This window comes from Bos taurus, chromosome 16 (assembly GCF_002263795.3).
Source record: "Bos taurus isolate L1 Dominette 01449 registration number 42190680 breed Hereford chromosome 16, ARS-UCD2.0, whole genome shotgun sequence".
In the NCBI taxonomy this organism is placed as follows: domain Eukaryota; kingdom Metazoa; phylum Chordata; class Mammalia; order Artiodactyla; family Bovidae; genus Bos; species Bos taurus.
In genome coordinates this window covers 20,990,776-21,006,728 of record NC_037343.1, presented here as the reverse complement: position 1 = coordinate 21,006,728, position 15,953 = coordinate 20,990,776, and the positions used below count along the sequence as shown (strand labels likewise).

At 39.0% G+C, this 15,953-nt stretch overlaps 1 protein-coding gene across 4 annotated transcripts in view; it reads left to right on the top strand.

Annotated features, from left to right (window-relative positions):
- The window catches only part of GPATCH2 (G-patch domain containing 2), a 195,545-nt gene that overhangs the window by 119,019 nt on the left and 60,573 nt on the right, over window positions 1-15,953 (top strand). The gene's annotated exons all lie outside the window — the stretch shown is intronic.

Below are 15,953 nucleotides of genomic sequence, written 5' to 3'. Positions count from 1 at the left end.
GCTTCCTTTGGATAAATACACAGAAATGGTACTACTGGATGGTATAGTAGTTCTATTTTTTAATTTTTTGAGGAACATTTATATTATTTTCCATAGTGACAGTGCCAGTTTGCATTACCACTGTCAATATAAAAGGGTCTGCTTTTCTCCACATCATCACCAGCATTTGTTTTTCTTGTCTTTCTGATGATAGCATCTTAACAAGTGTGAGATGTTCTTATTATGGTTTTGACCTACAGTCCCCTGATGATTCGGAGAAGGCACTGGCACCCCACTCCAGTACTCTTGCCTGGCAAATCCCATGGACAGAGGAGCCTGGTAGGCTGCAGTCCATGGGGTCGCAAAGAGTCGGACACGACTGAGCGACTTCACTTTCACTTTTCACTTTCATGCATTGGAGAAGGAAATGGCAACCCACTCCAGTGTTCTTGCCTGGAGAATCCCAGGGACGGGGGAGCCTGGTGGGCTGCCGTCTATGGGGTCTCACAGAGTCGGACACGACTGAAGCAACTTAGGAGCAGCAGCCGCAGCCCCTGATGATTAGTGATGTTGAACACCTTTTCGTGTATCCATTGGTCATTTGTTTGTCTTATTTGGAAAAAACATCCATTCAAATTCTTTGCCCATTTTTTAATTGTGTGATTTGGGGTTTTTTTTGCTACTAAGTTGTATAACTTCCCTGTGTTGTGTATCTTGGATATTAACCTTTTATCAGATGTGAAAGTGAAGTGGAAGTGTTAGTTGCTCAGTCATGTTTGACTCTTTGCCATCTCATGGACTGTAGCCTACCAGGCTCCTCTGTCCATGGGATTCTCTAGGCAAGAATAGTGGAGTGGTTTGCCATTCTCTTCTCCAGGGGGTTTTCCCAACCCAGGGATCGAACCTGGGTCTCCTGCATTGCAGGCAGATTCCTTACCATCTGAGCCACCAGAGAAGCCCATTATCAAATATATGATTGCAAATATTTTCTCCCATTCAGTAGGCTGCCTTTTCATTTTGCTGATGCTCCCTTTGCTGTCATCGAAGCTTTTTAGTTAGATGTAATCCCACTAGTTTATTTTTACTTTTGTTGCCTTTTCTTTTGGGGTTAAATTTTTAAAAAAATCATCGCCAAGACCAGTATCAAGGAGATTACCCCCCTACGTTTTCTTTCAGAAATCTTAGGATTTAAGTTTTATGTTAAAGTCTTTAATCCATTTTGAGTGTTTTTTGTGTATGGTGTAAGATAGAGGCCCTGTTTCATTCTTTTGCAGACGGCTGTCAGTTTTCCTAGCACCACTTATTATAGAGACAGTCCCTTTTTCTTTGCATATTCTTAGCTTCTTGTCATAAATAACTTGACTGTATATTCATGAATTTATTTCTAGGCTCTCTGTTCCATTGATCTATGTGTCTGTTTTTAACCACTATCATACTGTTTTGATTGCTGTAATTTTTGTGCAAATATATATATATATATATATATATATATTCAGTTTGTATAGTTTGAAAATAGTTTCAAATCAGGACGTGTGATAGCTTCAAGTTTGTTCTTCTTTATCAAGATTACTTTGTATATTTAGGGTTTTTTGTGGTTCCACAAATATTTTAGGATTTTTTTTTCTTCCTATGAAAAATGCCATTTGAATTTTTATGATTCCCTTCAATCTGTGGACTGTATGGATATCTGTGCATAGTATAGATATTTTAGCAGTATTAATTGTTCCCCCTCATGAATACAAAATCTCTTTCCATTTATTTGTGTCTTCTTCCATTTCTTCCATCAATGTTTTATTTTGGTTTATTTTTTTTCATATGTGGCCACATGACTTTTTTTTTTTAAGTTAACTTTTTTTTTAACTTTACATAATTGTATTAGTTTTGCCAAATATCAAAATGATTTATAGTTTTGGGTGTATAGAAGTTTCACCTCTTTGGTTAAATTTATTCCTAAATGTTTTACTCTTTTTGATGCTGTTGTATATGGGATTGTTTTCATAGCTTTTTTCTCTGATACTTTGTTGTTAGTGTATCCAAACACAGCCAATTTAATTTATGTACACTGATTTTGTGTCCTGTAACTTTACTGAACTTGTTCATTTGTTCTACTAGCTTTTTGGTGGAGTCTTTAGGATATTCTATATATAGTATCAAGTCATCTGCAAAGACAATTTTACTTCTTCTTTTCTGATATGGATGCTTTTACTTTTTTTTCTTGCCTGATTTCTCTGTCTAGGATCTCCTATATGTGTTAAATAGAAGTGGCAAGAGTAGTAGGCATTCTTGTCTTTTTCCTAATCTTAGAGGCAGAACTTTCAGCTTTTTACCATTGACTGTGATGTTAGCTTTGGACTTACCATATATGGTCTTTACCATGTTGCAGTACATTCCTTCTATTTGTTGAGTATTTTTATCATTAAAAGATGTTGAATTTTATCATATGTTTTTTCTGCATCTATTAAGATAATCATGACTTTTATTCTTCATTTTGTTAATTTGATGTATCACATTTATTGATTCAGTTCAGTTCAGTTCAGTCGCTCAGTCGTGTCCGACTCTTTGCAACCCCATGAATCGCAGCACTCCAGGCCTCCCTGTCCATCACCAACTCCCGGAATTCACCCAGACTCACGTCCATCAAGTCAGTGATGCCATCCAACCATCTCATCCTCTGTCGTCCCCTTCTCCTCCTGCCCCCGATCCCTCCCAGCATCAGAGTCTTTTCCAATGAGTCAGCTCTTCGCATGAGGTAGCCAAAGTACTGGAGTTTCAGCTTTAGCATCAGTCCTTCCAAAAAAATCCCAGGGCTGATCTCCTTCAGAATGGACTGGTTGGATCTCCTTGCAGTCCCAGGGACTCTCAAGAGTCTTCTCCAACACCACAGTTCAAAAGCATCAATTCTTCGGTGCTCAGCCTTCTTCACAGTCCAACTTTCACATCCATACATGACCACAGGAAAAACCATAGCCTTGACTAGACAGGCCTTTGTTGGCAAAGTAATGTCTCTGCTTTTGAACATGCTATCTAGGTTGGTCATAACTTTCCTTCCAAGGAGTAAGCGTCTTTTAATTTCATGGCTGCAGTCACCATCTGCAGTGATTTTGGAGCCCCAAAAAATAAAAGTCTGACACTGTTTCCACTGTTTCCCCATCTATTTCCCACAGTTGTTAATTTTTTTGGATGGTTTTTGACTACTGTTCAATCTCCTCCCTAGTTATTAATCTTTTCTAATTTTCTGTTTTTTCATGATTTCAGTTTGGTAAATTGTGTGTTTCTAGGAATTTTTTCCATTCTTCTAGGTTATCTGATTTGTTGGAGTACAATTGGTTATAGTATTTTCTTATGATCCTTATGTATTTTAGTATTTGTTGTGTGATCAGTTCTAATGGCTCCTCTTTCATTTCTGATTTTACTTATTTGATGCTTATTGATGATAGCTTTCTAATCAAATTTTAATGTTTAGTATTATCAAAATATATTTACGTTTGTTCAGTTAATTGTGTACCAATGAGACTAGTCTCATGTAGGAGATGCTCTTGGTTGTCTCACAAATCTTTGTGATTAGCCAAGCCACCATCTTTGTTCTCGGTGGCTCCTAGTAATTGAGGGTGTGCCAAGATCATCAGTGTCCAAAAGGGAAGGATTACAGGCAGCACCTCAGATACAGGCTGATTATAAGCCAGACTCTCAGTCAGCAACTGGGAAAGTATGTAGCTAAGGCCCTTCCATGGAAAAACAAAAATGGATGTTTTGCCTGCTCCCTCTGCACTCATCTTGAGGGGACTCTGTTTTGCCTGCTCCCTCAGCACTGATCTTGAGGGGACACTGTTTTGCCATAAGTGGACATGGTTCCTGTGCCTGTTTAAAAACTGCTTCTTTGTTTGCTGTAGTCCTGTGGACCAGTGAATGCAAGCTCCATTGGCTGACAAAACCAGGAAATCCAGGGGTCTGTCTCTCGGGTGGCAAGTACAAAAGCAGGGCACCAGACCTGTGTACAAATTCCTCCTAGAGAAGTGCTGGCAGCCTGTTTATATTTTGCAGCGAGCAGGAGTGAGAAGGCAGAGGAAGTGCCCACCACGCCCTGAACTCTGAGGAGGCTCACAGATGCATGCTAAATTACACTGTAGAACCTCAGACAGCAGCTTGTAAAGTGTGCAGTCAGAACTGTTCCAGGAAAAGACTGGAAGATGGACATTTCTGCTCCCTGTGGGCTAAGCCTTGAGGGATAGCCACAGCGAGTGCTCACATGACCATTAAGAACTGCTTCTTTCTGCTACACACCTTTGACTCTCAGAACTGGATGCTTTGGGTGGGAGTCTTAAAATTGCCTCTCTTCCACCTTAGAAAAAAAAAGATGCCCTCTCAGTTCTAATTTTATTTTGGCACATTGCCCTGAGGTTTAAAATCCTCTTGGGTTCCAAACAGGGGGTCATTCATATTGTACTGATATTGATGTTGACAGATTAAATCAAATGACTAAGTCACAAAGCTTAATGCAATTTAACTAGATAGTTTCTAATTCTTTGTTTTCAGCATCTGGTAGATGATTTAAAATACCCCTGAATCTTGAAGTCATTGTGTGATATTTTTAGGCATAAAACTCTGAAGGAGTTCAATAATCAAGTGATGGTTTTAACCAAATTCCTTTTATTTTATTTCCATTTACCAATTTGTGTGAACAAGGTTTCTGAGCACTCAAGGTATTAAAAATACAAATAGAATTGATGCCAAAGTAATATTCATCAATGGGTACGTGAATTAATTTGGGGAAAAGCTTATTAATGATAGTTTTCTAATAAAATTTTATTTTTATTTTTAGTATTATCAAAATATACTTATGTTGGTTTGTATGTTTGGTTAATTGTATACTAATGATAACTTTTTCAGATCTTAAGTAATTGATGGTTATCAACTAACAGCAATTATTATTAGCTTGACTAACTTATAAACTTCTTAAAAATTTTGTTCCAGTATTATAATCACAAATCTTTAAGAAAATGTTATAGGCGTGTATGTGTATATATGTGTATGTATGTGTATATATATGTAAATATGTATGTGTGTGTGTATATATATATATATATATATACACACACACACACACACACACAAATGTGTGTGTGTGTATTCCCTGAAGAAGGGAATGGCTACCCATTCCGGTATTCTTCCTTGGAGAATTCCATTGACAGAGAAGCCTGGCAGGCTACAGTATGTACGATTGCAAAGAGTCGGACACAGCTGAGCACGCAAAAGTGTCAGGTACGACTTAGAAGTTGAGCACTCAGGCAAATATATATATGTGTGTGTTGCAGAATACTATGATAGGGTAACTAAGAAAAAGCTTTCAAGAATAAAATTATATTACATTAGGATACACTTCTGTGAGGGAGTGAATTGGAAATTCAAGGAATTGCAGGAGAAAATTAAACCATGTAAAATTTTCAACTTTTAAAGAAATGCCTTTCCTAGTATCTTTTTTTAATGGATTGATGGCTGGTATAAAAAGCACAGTGATATTTAGATTCAATGTATATATTCAAAGAGTGGTGCAATTATTTGACTTTAAAATATCAATATATATATGTAATATAAAATGAGTCCTTTACAAATATTTAGATTACAGTGAAAATTTTAGATGTCTGCATAAAATATGCAAGCAGAAGATATTTTCATAACTGTTTCAGGCACTATGTGCTCAAAAATGGTTGGAGATCACTCTTTTGGAGACCCCTGTCAGGAAAAAATAACGAAATATCCTACAAATAATGGTTTAAACAGGTAGCTGTTTAGTATACTGACATAATCAGAAATTTAGAATTAGAACATTCTAGAGCTATTGAGGAGGCCATAACAGTATCTGCTACAATATCCTTCAAGAAATCTTTTTTTTTCCCCTCAAATTCCCACCAGCAATTCTCAGCACCTTCTCTATTCTGCCTTTAGGTCTTTATTTCTACTGGATTATAATATTTGTTACATTATTTTCTAGACTGTAGTTATTATATGCATATAATTCCTTTAATGGACCATGAATTTGCTAAGGATAGAAGCTTTTTCTTTTTCTTAAATTTCTCAAAATATACAACACAATGCACATATCGATAGTCATCGGCTCAGGACTTCCCTGGTGGTCCAGTGGTTAAGAATCCACCTTGCAACGGCAGGGGTCACGGGTTCAATCCCTGATCAAGGAACTAAGATCCCACATGTGGTAGAGCATCTAAGCCTGCACACCCCAGCTAGAGAGAGCCCATGTACCATGGTGAAAGATCTCACATGATGCAACAAAGATACCATGTGCAGCAGCTAGGACCCAGTGCAGCCCAGACCCAGTGCAGCCAAATAAATAATAAATTAATTAAAAACTCATTGGCTCTGCGATCAAGGTTATCAAGTTCCACTACTGCCTAGTAATAAAGAGACAACCCCAGTTCCCTTCCTGATGCTTGCACAGGGCATAGGGAAGGCATAGATGAACTGTGGTTTTGTGTAATCCTACTGCACTCTCCTCAGAGCTGTAGTAACCACCTGAAAATAGTCAGTTAAAATCACCTTTAGAAGCTTCTTACTGGATAGTAGGCGATAATTACGACTCAGTTGATGACTCCTCTAAGTCGGTATTTGTTTTGTTTTGGAAGATGAACTACAAAAAAAGAATCTGATATATGAATCTCAAATTTTTTACTTCATAGAATTTCAACAATTTTATTTTTAATAAATGTGGGGAAATATTTTACAGGTTCTACTGCAATAGCATTTGGGAATTTTCAGTACCAGTGATTGCATAGTTAATAAAGTTTGGTGTGGGGGACTTTGGAAGTGTCAAATCTAAGAACCAGAGCTGCTGAGCTAGGGAAGAGAAAGGGATAGTTTTTTAGGGTTTTTTTTTTTTTTTGAGTATATTTGCTTTACAATGTTTTGTTAGTTTCTTCTGTATAGCAAAGTGAGTCAGCTATACGTATACATTCATCCCTTGCTTTTTCGGATTTCTTTCCCATTTAGATCACCACAGAGCACTGAGGAGAGTTCCCCGGTTATGCAGCAGGTTCTCACTAGTCATCTATTTTATACATAGTAGTGTATGGTTTTAAAGTAATAGAACAGTCCCCAGCATGGGACTCAGTGTGGAATAACTCACCTCACTGGAAGTTTTCAGTGCAGTATATGAGAATAGTGGAGCTAAGTCATTAAAATTTGAATAGTTTCCAGAAAGATATTTTACAAAATTTCAGGTATAAAATAAGATTACTTGTAGAAATCTGATGAACAGCCAACTTTGCTGCACTCATGTTAGATTATGGAGCCTTGGTTTTAAAGGTAAACTCACATGTGCTCTGTACAGATATTAAAGAGCCTCGGAGAGTGTCATAACTATGAAACTGTTATTATTTTCACTATACTACTTGTTTTGTGTGCTATGCTTAGTTGCTCAGTCGTGTCCAACTCTTTGTGACCCTCTGCCAGGCTCCTCTGTCCATGGGGATTCTCCAGGCAAGAATACTAGGGTGAGTTACCATGCCCTCCTCCTGGGGATCTTCCCAACCGAGGGATCAAACCCAGGTCTCCCACATTGCAGACAGGTTCTTTACCATCTGAGCCACCAGGGAAGCCCAGACTACTTGTTTTATATTCCATCTAATCATTGTTTCCGTGGAACATGTACTTCTGTGTTGAAAGTCCAGTTGTTAGTAATATACGATGACGTGTGTGTGTACATTCTCTCGGTAATGTCTGATTCTCTGCAACCCCACGGACTGTAGTCCACCAGGTTCCTCTGTCCATGGAATCCTTCAGGCAAGAATTTTGGAGTGGGTTGCCATTTCCTCCTCCAGGGGATCTTCCCGACCCTGGGATCGAACCCATGTCTCCCGTGTCTCCTGCATTGCAGGCAGATTCTTCACTGCTGAGCCATCGGGGAAGCCAATGATATATGATAAGTTTCTTTTAATTAAAAATATAATGCAGACAAATGAAATATTCATTAAAATAACTATGGAGAGGTACACAAAATGTGACAAGAATCTCAGTTTGACTAAAGGAGAGAAATTAGTCTCTAATGTCTGATTAAAAATAACATGCTAACTTTTGAAATTCACATTTAATTATTGGGTTGACTTTTTGAAGATACAAGTATAAAAATCTGCAAAATAAAAATCATTTTATGACTACCTAGTTTTAAAAAATATTAAACGTATCAAACGGATTACTTTTTATTCACTCCATTTTCCTTTATATACTGACTGTAAGTGGTCCAGAATTTTTTTCTTTCCAATATTTTTCTAATTATTTATGAGATACTTGTTTTTAAATTGAGTAAATATAATTTATTAATTGATTTTTACATTGATACTTAAATTTTGCATTTATTTCATTTGAAAGTCTAGGAAATTTATGTGAGAAATTGTGTGTAAATCCAAACTTACTTTAAATGCACACAAGTAACTGCTTACAATCCTATGATAAATTCCTTTATAAAGCAGATATTCACCCTTTATTTTATCTTCTGTGTAAATATCGAGTTTGCTTAATGTAAGATTTGCCCAGATTAAAGGTTAGGGTCATTGGGAATACATTAACATACATTTACAGTTTGTAATTTAGCATCTATGTCTCTATGGTGAAGATAGCTTCAGCTTTAGATGGTGATAAATAAAACAGACTGGATCAATTCCTCTTCTGATTTGCTGTGATTCCCTTGGAATCTTGCTATGTCAAGGACATTCTTAAGTGAAACTGGCTTTTTTTTTTTTTTTTTTTTGGCCCTTGCAAGTTCATTGGAGTGAGGAATGCAAAGACCTCTAGTTCAGTATTCTGGGGACCTCCTCTCTCCAAACCAAGACCAGACTTCTCTCTGCTGCCCAGGGCTGCATAGAATACACTTTGAAGACAACATTTTGAAAATCACAGGCAGAGATAGAACCAAAAGCACCAAATTTCACGTGTCATCCTAGGTCACGTGTGACGGTCCTGCAGAACTCCCTGTCAGTGTCTTCTACACTGACACATGTGCCTTGGTCTTTTGGCATCCTCAGTTATAGTTGCTACGAGGATGTAGTTCTTACATGCTCTGTGGCTTCTTCTTAATACTCTCTCTTCTCACCTTTATTTTTATTTCCATTTCTTGACCCTATTAAAGGGTATTGAGTTAGGAGTTTGACTGACATTTCTTCTTCCCCATTCCTCTCTCTCCTCTCCTGAAGTCTCTCAGTCGTGTCCAACTCTTTGCGACCCCATGGAATGTAGCCTACCAGGCTCCTCTCAGTCCATGGGATTTTCCAGGAGTGGGTTGCCATTTCCTTCTCCAGGGGATCTTCCCGACCTAGGGATCGAACCCAGGTCTTCCACATTGTAGGCAGACGCTTTACTGTCAGAGCTACCAGGGAAGCACTTCCTAAACACCCCTAAACATAAATAAGTTATACACTTATTCATACTTCAGAGTCTCTTCAGTAAAATACTGATGGTTCACAGGGAAGATGTTCATTGTAAATTATATACACTTCCAAAGCTAGTTCAAATTTTCGATGATAACCTATTTATACTAGTGCTATCCTATAGAACTTTTTGCAGTAATGGAAATGTTCTGTATCTGCACTGCTGATTATGGTAGCCACTAAACATGTGTGTCTAGAGCACTTGAAATGTGGCTAGTACAACTGAGGAACCTAATTTTTCATATTAACTTAAATAGCCATATATGGCTAGTATCCATATTGTTGTTGTTTAGTCACTAAATCACGTCCAACTCTTTTGCAACTGCTCCTCTGTCCATGGGATTTCCCAGGCAAGGATACTGGATTGCATTTCCTCCTCCAGGGGAGTCTTCTTGACCCAAGAATCGAACCCAAGTCTCCTGCATTGGCAAGCAGATTCTTCACCACTGAGCCACCTGGGGAGTCCCAGTATCCATATTAGAGAGCACAAATTTAGACCATGATGTGTACACAGCACACTAAGCATAAAATTATGCTGCTGAGTCAAAAAATAGAAGCTCTATATAAAAATAAAAATCTGTATTATAAACTGCTGTAGCTCTTTCCTTCTGAAAAGTACATGTTTAGAAGAGAATTTGAAGTTGTTTTTGTCCTTTTGCATAGGTGTAATATTATTTGACTTCTCACAAAATGCTATACATTTCTGCTACTTGTAGTTCAGTCCCATAGGTGGGGGCAAGGGATTAAATGAGAAAGAATTAGTGTGGAACTCTGCATCTGCAGAGATTTTAGTTCAAAAAACCTTGTTCCCTAAAGATTTATTATCTACTTCTTACTTAAAAGGAAAACAAAAAACCAAACCCCCCTTCTACTCCACAGTTACCGACTGCATTGCTCTACTAAAAAGAAGGCTGTAGAGAGGGCTCCGTAGGTGATGGCTATTCCCATTGTCAACGGGGTGGTGGTTGTTGTTCATTCGCTTAGTTGTGTCCAACTCTGTGACCCTGTGGACTGCAGCACGCCAGGCCCCCCTGTCTCTCAGCATGGTAGGTGAGGCTTAAATGAAGTCACGTGTACCAGGCTTAGTTCTTAGGCATCCCCCAAAGGCATCCATGTCCCAGAGGGAGAAGAGAGCCCAGAAACCACAGTTAGCCCCTCGGAATCTTGAGAACAGACAGACAGTGCAGCCCTGTCTCAGCCTGACCACCTAGGGCAGTCGATCAGCTTCACTCTTTTTGTGCCCCTTCCTCCCAGATGTGTCTTTCACTGTTAACCCCCTCGTAAGTCTCCTTGGGAATCTTGGCTCTGGTGAAATAAGCTCCTCTATAACATCTTCCTCTTTCATGCCCTTCATTTCCTCTGCTGTCTTTATATAAATCTGACTCTTTGGCTTTCAAGGACACTGTTTCCTCTATATTTCCTGTTTTGCTTATGTTTTCACTAAAAAATTAAGTAACTTTTATGTTTCATGAGGACATTAATAAAGAGCAAAAAAGGAAACAGAACAAAAGAGATAGACTTCCCCTCCCCCAAATTGTAATAACTGAAGGCAATGAAGGAGAATGGTGGTTAAGAATATAGGGTGTGCAAGGAAACCAGAATTGAAAGAGACACGTGTACCCCAAGGTTCATCGCAGCACTGTTTACAATAGCTAGGACATGCAAGCTACCTAGATGTCCATTGGCAGATGAATGGATAAGGAAGCTGTGGTTCATATACACAATGGAATATTGCTCAGCTATTAAAAAGTACACATTTGAGTCAGTTCTAATGAGGTGGATGAAACTGGAGCCTATTATACAGAGTGAAGTAAGTCAGAAAGAGAAACACCAAGATAGTCTATTAACACATATATATGGAATTTAGAAAGATGGTAATGACAATCCTATACGCAAGGCAGCAAAAGAGACACAGATGTAAGGAACAGGCTTTTGGACTCTGTGGGAGAAGGCGAAGGTGGGGTGATTTGAGAGAATAGCATTAAGCATGTATATTACCATATGTAAAATAGATGACCAGTGCAAGTTTGACGCATGAAGCAGGGCCCTCAAAGCCGGTGCTCTGGGACAACCCAGAGAGATGGGTCGGGAGGGCAGTGGAAGGGGCGTTCAGGATGAGGGGACATGTGTGCACTCGTGGCTGATTCATGTCACTATATGGCAAAAATCATCATAATATTGTAATTATCCTCCAATTAAAATAATTAATTAAGAAAAAAAAGAATACAGGGTGTGGAATTGGACAGACTTAGTCCCAATCTTGACTCCAGCCAGCTCTGTGGCCTTGAATAGCACTACAACTCTTCCATAAGGTTGTGAGGTTTGAATGAGTTAATCTTTGTATGACCATTAGCTTGGTTCCCCGTACATATCTGACATTTATTATGCTATTTTCTTATCACAGCCTGGTCTTCTTCCAACTCTTCTCTTTTCTTATGCTCACTGTCCTCATACTGTAATAAAGATTGCATTCCAAAACGCCTCCACTTTCTGATTCGTCCTCCTTGAAGCTCCCTCTTCTTTCATATTTATTCTCTGTCCTTTATTATATCATCTCCAGTCTCCTCACTGTGTATGTGTTTTCTATGCTGCTTAACAAATTACCCCCAACTTAGTGACTCAAAGAATACCCATGTACTGGCTCACAGTTCTCTTGAGTACTGTAATCAAGACTCTATGTGCTGACAGAACAGTATACAAATAAATCAACGTAAGAGAATAGAGAACCCAGCAATAGACCCACTTTAACAGCAGTATGCTCGATTGATTCTTTAAAAAGGATAAAATCAATTCAATGGAGGAAGAAAAGCTTTTCATCAAAATTTAAACTTTTGTTCTGTAAAGCACCCTATTAATAAGATGAAAATATAAGCCATGCACTGGGAGAAAGTATTTGCAAATCACACATCTGAAAAAGGCAGAGCCCAGCTGGGTGCCCTGCTCCGTGTCTGATAAGGTTGAAGTCACAGCATGCATCAGCTATGTTGTCATTTAGAGGCTTTTTTAAAAAGGAGTCCACTTCCAAGTTCTTGAAGGTTGTTGGCAGAATGCAGTTCCCTGCGGCTGTACTACTGAAGTCCTGGTTTTCTTGCTGACGACACGTCAGCCAGTGATCTCTCTCAGTTCTTGGAGGCTCCTTTCAGGTCCTAAGAACATGGTCCTTCGACTACAAAGCCAACTATGGAGAATCTTCATGTTGAAACGCTCATATTTTGAATCTTTCACCAGGAAGAGTTCAGTCCCTTCAAAGAATCACCTGCTTAGCTTAAGCCCACCAAGAATGATCCTCCTTCCTTAAAGCCAGTTATGTCATAGTACACACCCTAATTATAGCACTGATTATCCCATCATAGGCATGGGTCCTTTCTACACTCAGAGAGCAAGCTGTACAAGGATATGGATCACTGGGGGTCTTCTTAGAATTCTGCCTGCCATCCTGCTCCATAAACTCCTAACCTGGGATGAATCAGTCCATCTACCCACCGCCATAGCTCGTCCACTGAGCACTGCTGAATAAAATCACAAAATTATGTGATTTGTTGCTACACAGATATATATTAATAATTTTGAACAGTAGATCTTTCGTCAGTGCTTTCACATGACCTTCCACAACAACATTTCCTGTTTCTCTTGTCCCCAAAAAGTTATTCTGTGTCCTGTCACCAAGTCCCTGTAATAAGCTGCCCACATCCTCTCCCCTGCCCCGAGAACTTGACTTTGTCTTCAACTTTCCAAAGTAAGGCTATTAGTCCACAAATTTGGATGAACTTTTCCAAATCAGGTAGCCAGAGTATTGAAGCTTCAGCTTCAGCATCAGTCCTTCCAGTGAAGAAAAGCGGACTCATCCGAAAAGACCCTAATGCCGGGGAAGACTGAAGGCAAAAGAAGAAGCGGGCAGCAGAGGATGAGATGGTTAGATAGCATCACCGACTCAATGGACATGAGTGTGAGCAAACTCCAAGAGATAGTGAAGGACAAGGAAGCCTGATGTGCTGCAGTCCATGGAGTTGCAAAGGGTCAGATACGAGTTAGCTACTGAACAACAACAACAATCCAAATATACCTTCTTTGGCTCTCCTTTTTCTTAGTATTAAAGGAAAATAGCTTTCCTCTGTCCAGGACTGATTCCAGCATCTCTGTGTTCTGATTGGAAGAAGTTTTTTTTTTTTTTTCCTTCCAATAGCGTCTTTTCTTATATACTACATTTTTAAATTTTAAATTTAAATTTTTAAATACTTCTTTCTATTTCTTTCTGATCTTTCTCATACTTTGAAAGCCTAACTTCTAGATAGCGTGAATTATCCTACGCCCACTTCACTTCTTCACATCCCATTTCTTTACACCCACTTATATAACACTATAGTTCAGATTCTTTCTACAGCCCTTCCTGGAAACTTTTTTGGGAAAGATCACCAGTACATAGCAAAGATCACCAAAAACTAGCAAAGGAAGAAAAACAGGTTAACTCTCAACTTTGGGAGGGGCAAAAATAAAAATTCAGCCGCAGAAAGTGTTCATGTAGTCGTAATATCTGTACTCACTATTGACTAATCAAATGTGGTGTGTATAACTTGAAATAGAGGATTGGGAGCTATGAAAGAGCTAAATTTACAGTAAATAGAAAGTCACTTATTAATGTCTAAAATTAACCACAGCATGCCAGTATAACCATATTCTGTAGAAACACATCATTAAATACCAAAAGAAAATGCAGAGTCAGTGGTCTCTCTAAACAGAGCTTAGGGGTTCAGGATAGATGAAACAATGCTGTTTTTCAGACTTTTTTGTTGATTTGTTTCATTTAAATGCATGTATGCATTTGATTTTTTTAAACATTTTTCTTTAAAGGAAAAGGCACAGTCCAAGCAGAGGGGAAATTTTTCAGGCAAGTTTTCAGGGAACTGAACTAAATGATTAATTTCTGGTTGCTGATTAATCCACACGTCATTTACAAATACCAGTAAGTGTCGATTCCCACAACAAAAGTGGAATCTGACCTGCCAAAGGGCATCAGTGTCTATGAGCTTGAAAAATAAATGTTCAGGTAAGAGCATAGCCACATCCTATTAATGTCAAGGCTGTTTATTCCCAGGTTTTAATACCACAGAGGCCAGAGAATACATAGAAGTGTTGGAGGGAACCAGGAAATGTGCTCATTCAATGTAAACCCCTTTGTCCTTTGTACACTGAGCACCTTGGACAAATAAACATCTCAGCCTCAGTCATTCTTGCACCTGGAACATGAGCAAAACCTTGTAAGGTTTTTCTGAGGATAGAAAACAACACATACGTGTCACGTGTCTGTAGAGTGCGTGGCACATGCATGTGTTCAGTACAATGGTTCATGAAAAAATAAATAGCATTAATAATGTTGGGGGCTTCCATGGTGGTTCAGATGGTGAAGAATCTGCCTGCAATGCAGGAGACCCAGGATCAATCCCTGGGTCAGGAAGATCCCCTGGAGAAGGGATGGCAATCCACTCCAGTTGTCTTGCCTGGAGGATCCCATGGACAGAGAAGCCTGGTGGGTTACAGTCCATGGGGTCTCAAAGAGTCAGACACGACTGAGCAACTGACACACACCCACACGCAATCATAATGTTAATACCGTTCCCTATATTTGTGGGGTTTTACTGGTTTTTTTGAGCTTCCCAGGTGGCACTAGTGGTAAAGAACCTACCTACCAATGCAGGAGACTTGAGAGATGCAGGTTCAATCCCTGGGTTGGTAAGATCCCCTGTAGAAGGGCACGACAGCCCACTCCAGTATACTTTTCCTGGAGAATCCCATGGACAGGGGAACCTGGCGGGCTGCGGTCCAAAGGGTCACAGAGATTCAGGCACGACAAGCGACTTACCATATACGCGTGCACACTGGTTTATTTTCCACATTCTCTCTCTCAATTTCCTTGATGTTTAGTTAGTTTCTAAGCAGAATACTGGTCAGAGGACTGAGCACACAACTTAGGATAACTCCTGTTGAAAAGGTATCATGAGATGCATTAAAAGTCCAAGTTGCCTCCAGAACAGTATGGGATAAGTGAGGCAGGGCGAGGCATAGTGCAAGACCAGAACGCTTCAGCTGCGCCATGACTTGCGTATTTTCAGTGTTGTTGGACTTGCTGTGAACCAGAATCCAGGTGTTACAACTATGGAAGGAATGGGTTCAAGGCACCTTCAGCTGATGCTTTAGAATTCACATCAAGGGCTTTATGTGACTGTTCCTGGAGGCATAGGCAGAGGATATAATGTTCTTGTATTTTTCCTGTTTTTTTTTTTTTAAACTCCAACAATCAAAAGGTCATCATTTGTTGTAATGATGCTATAATTAAGTTGTGGTAAACGATAGCATTTGTAGATTTTCTCACCAGAATTGATTCATAAAATGAATACAGTCCCAGCAGTTTATGTTAACATAATTAAATGGAAATGTAATTCTGAGTTTGCTTATTTAATTGAAAATTACTGGGTTATGAGCACTCTTACATTTCTATCAAAATTGGTGTAAACCTAGAATTACATGAACTATCCATTCAGATGC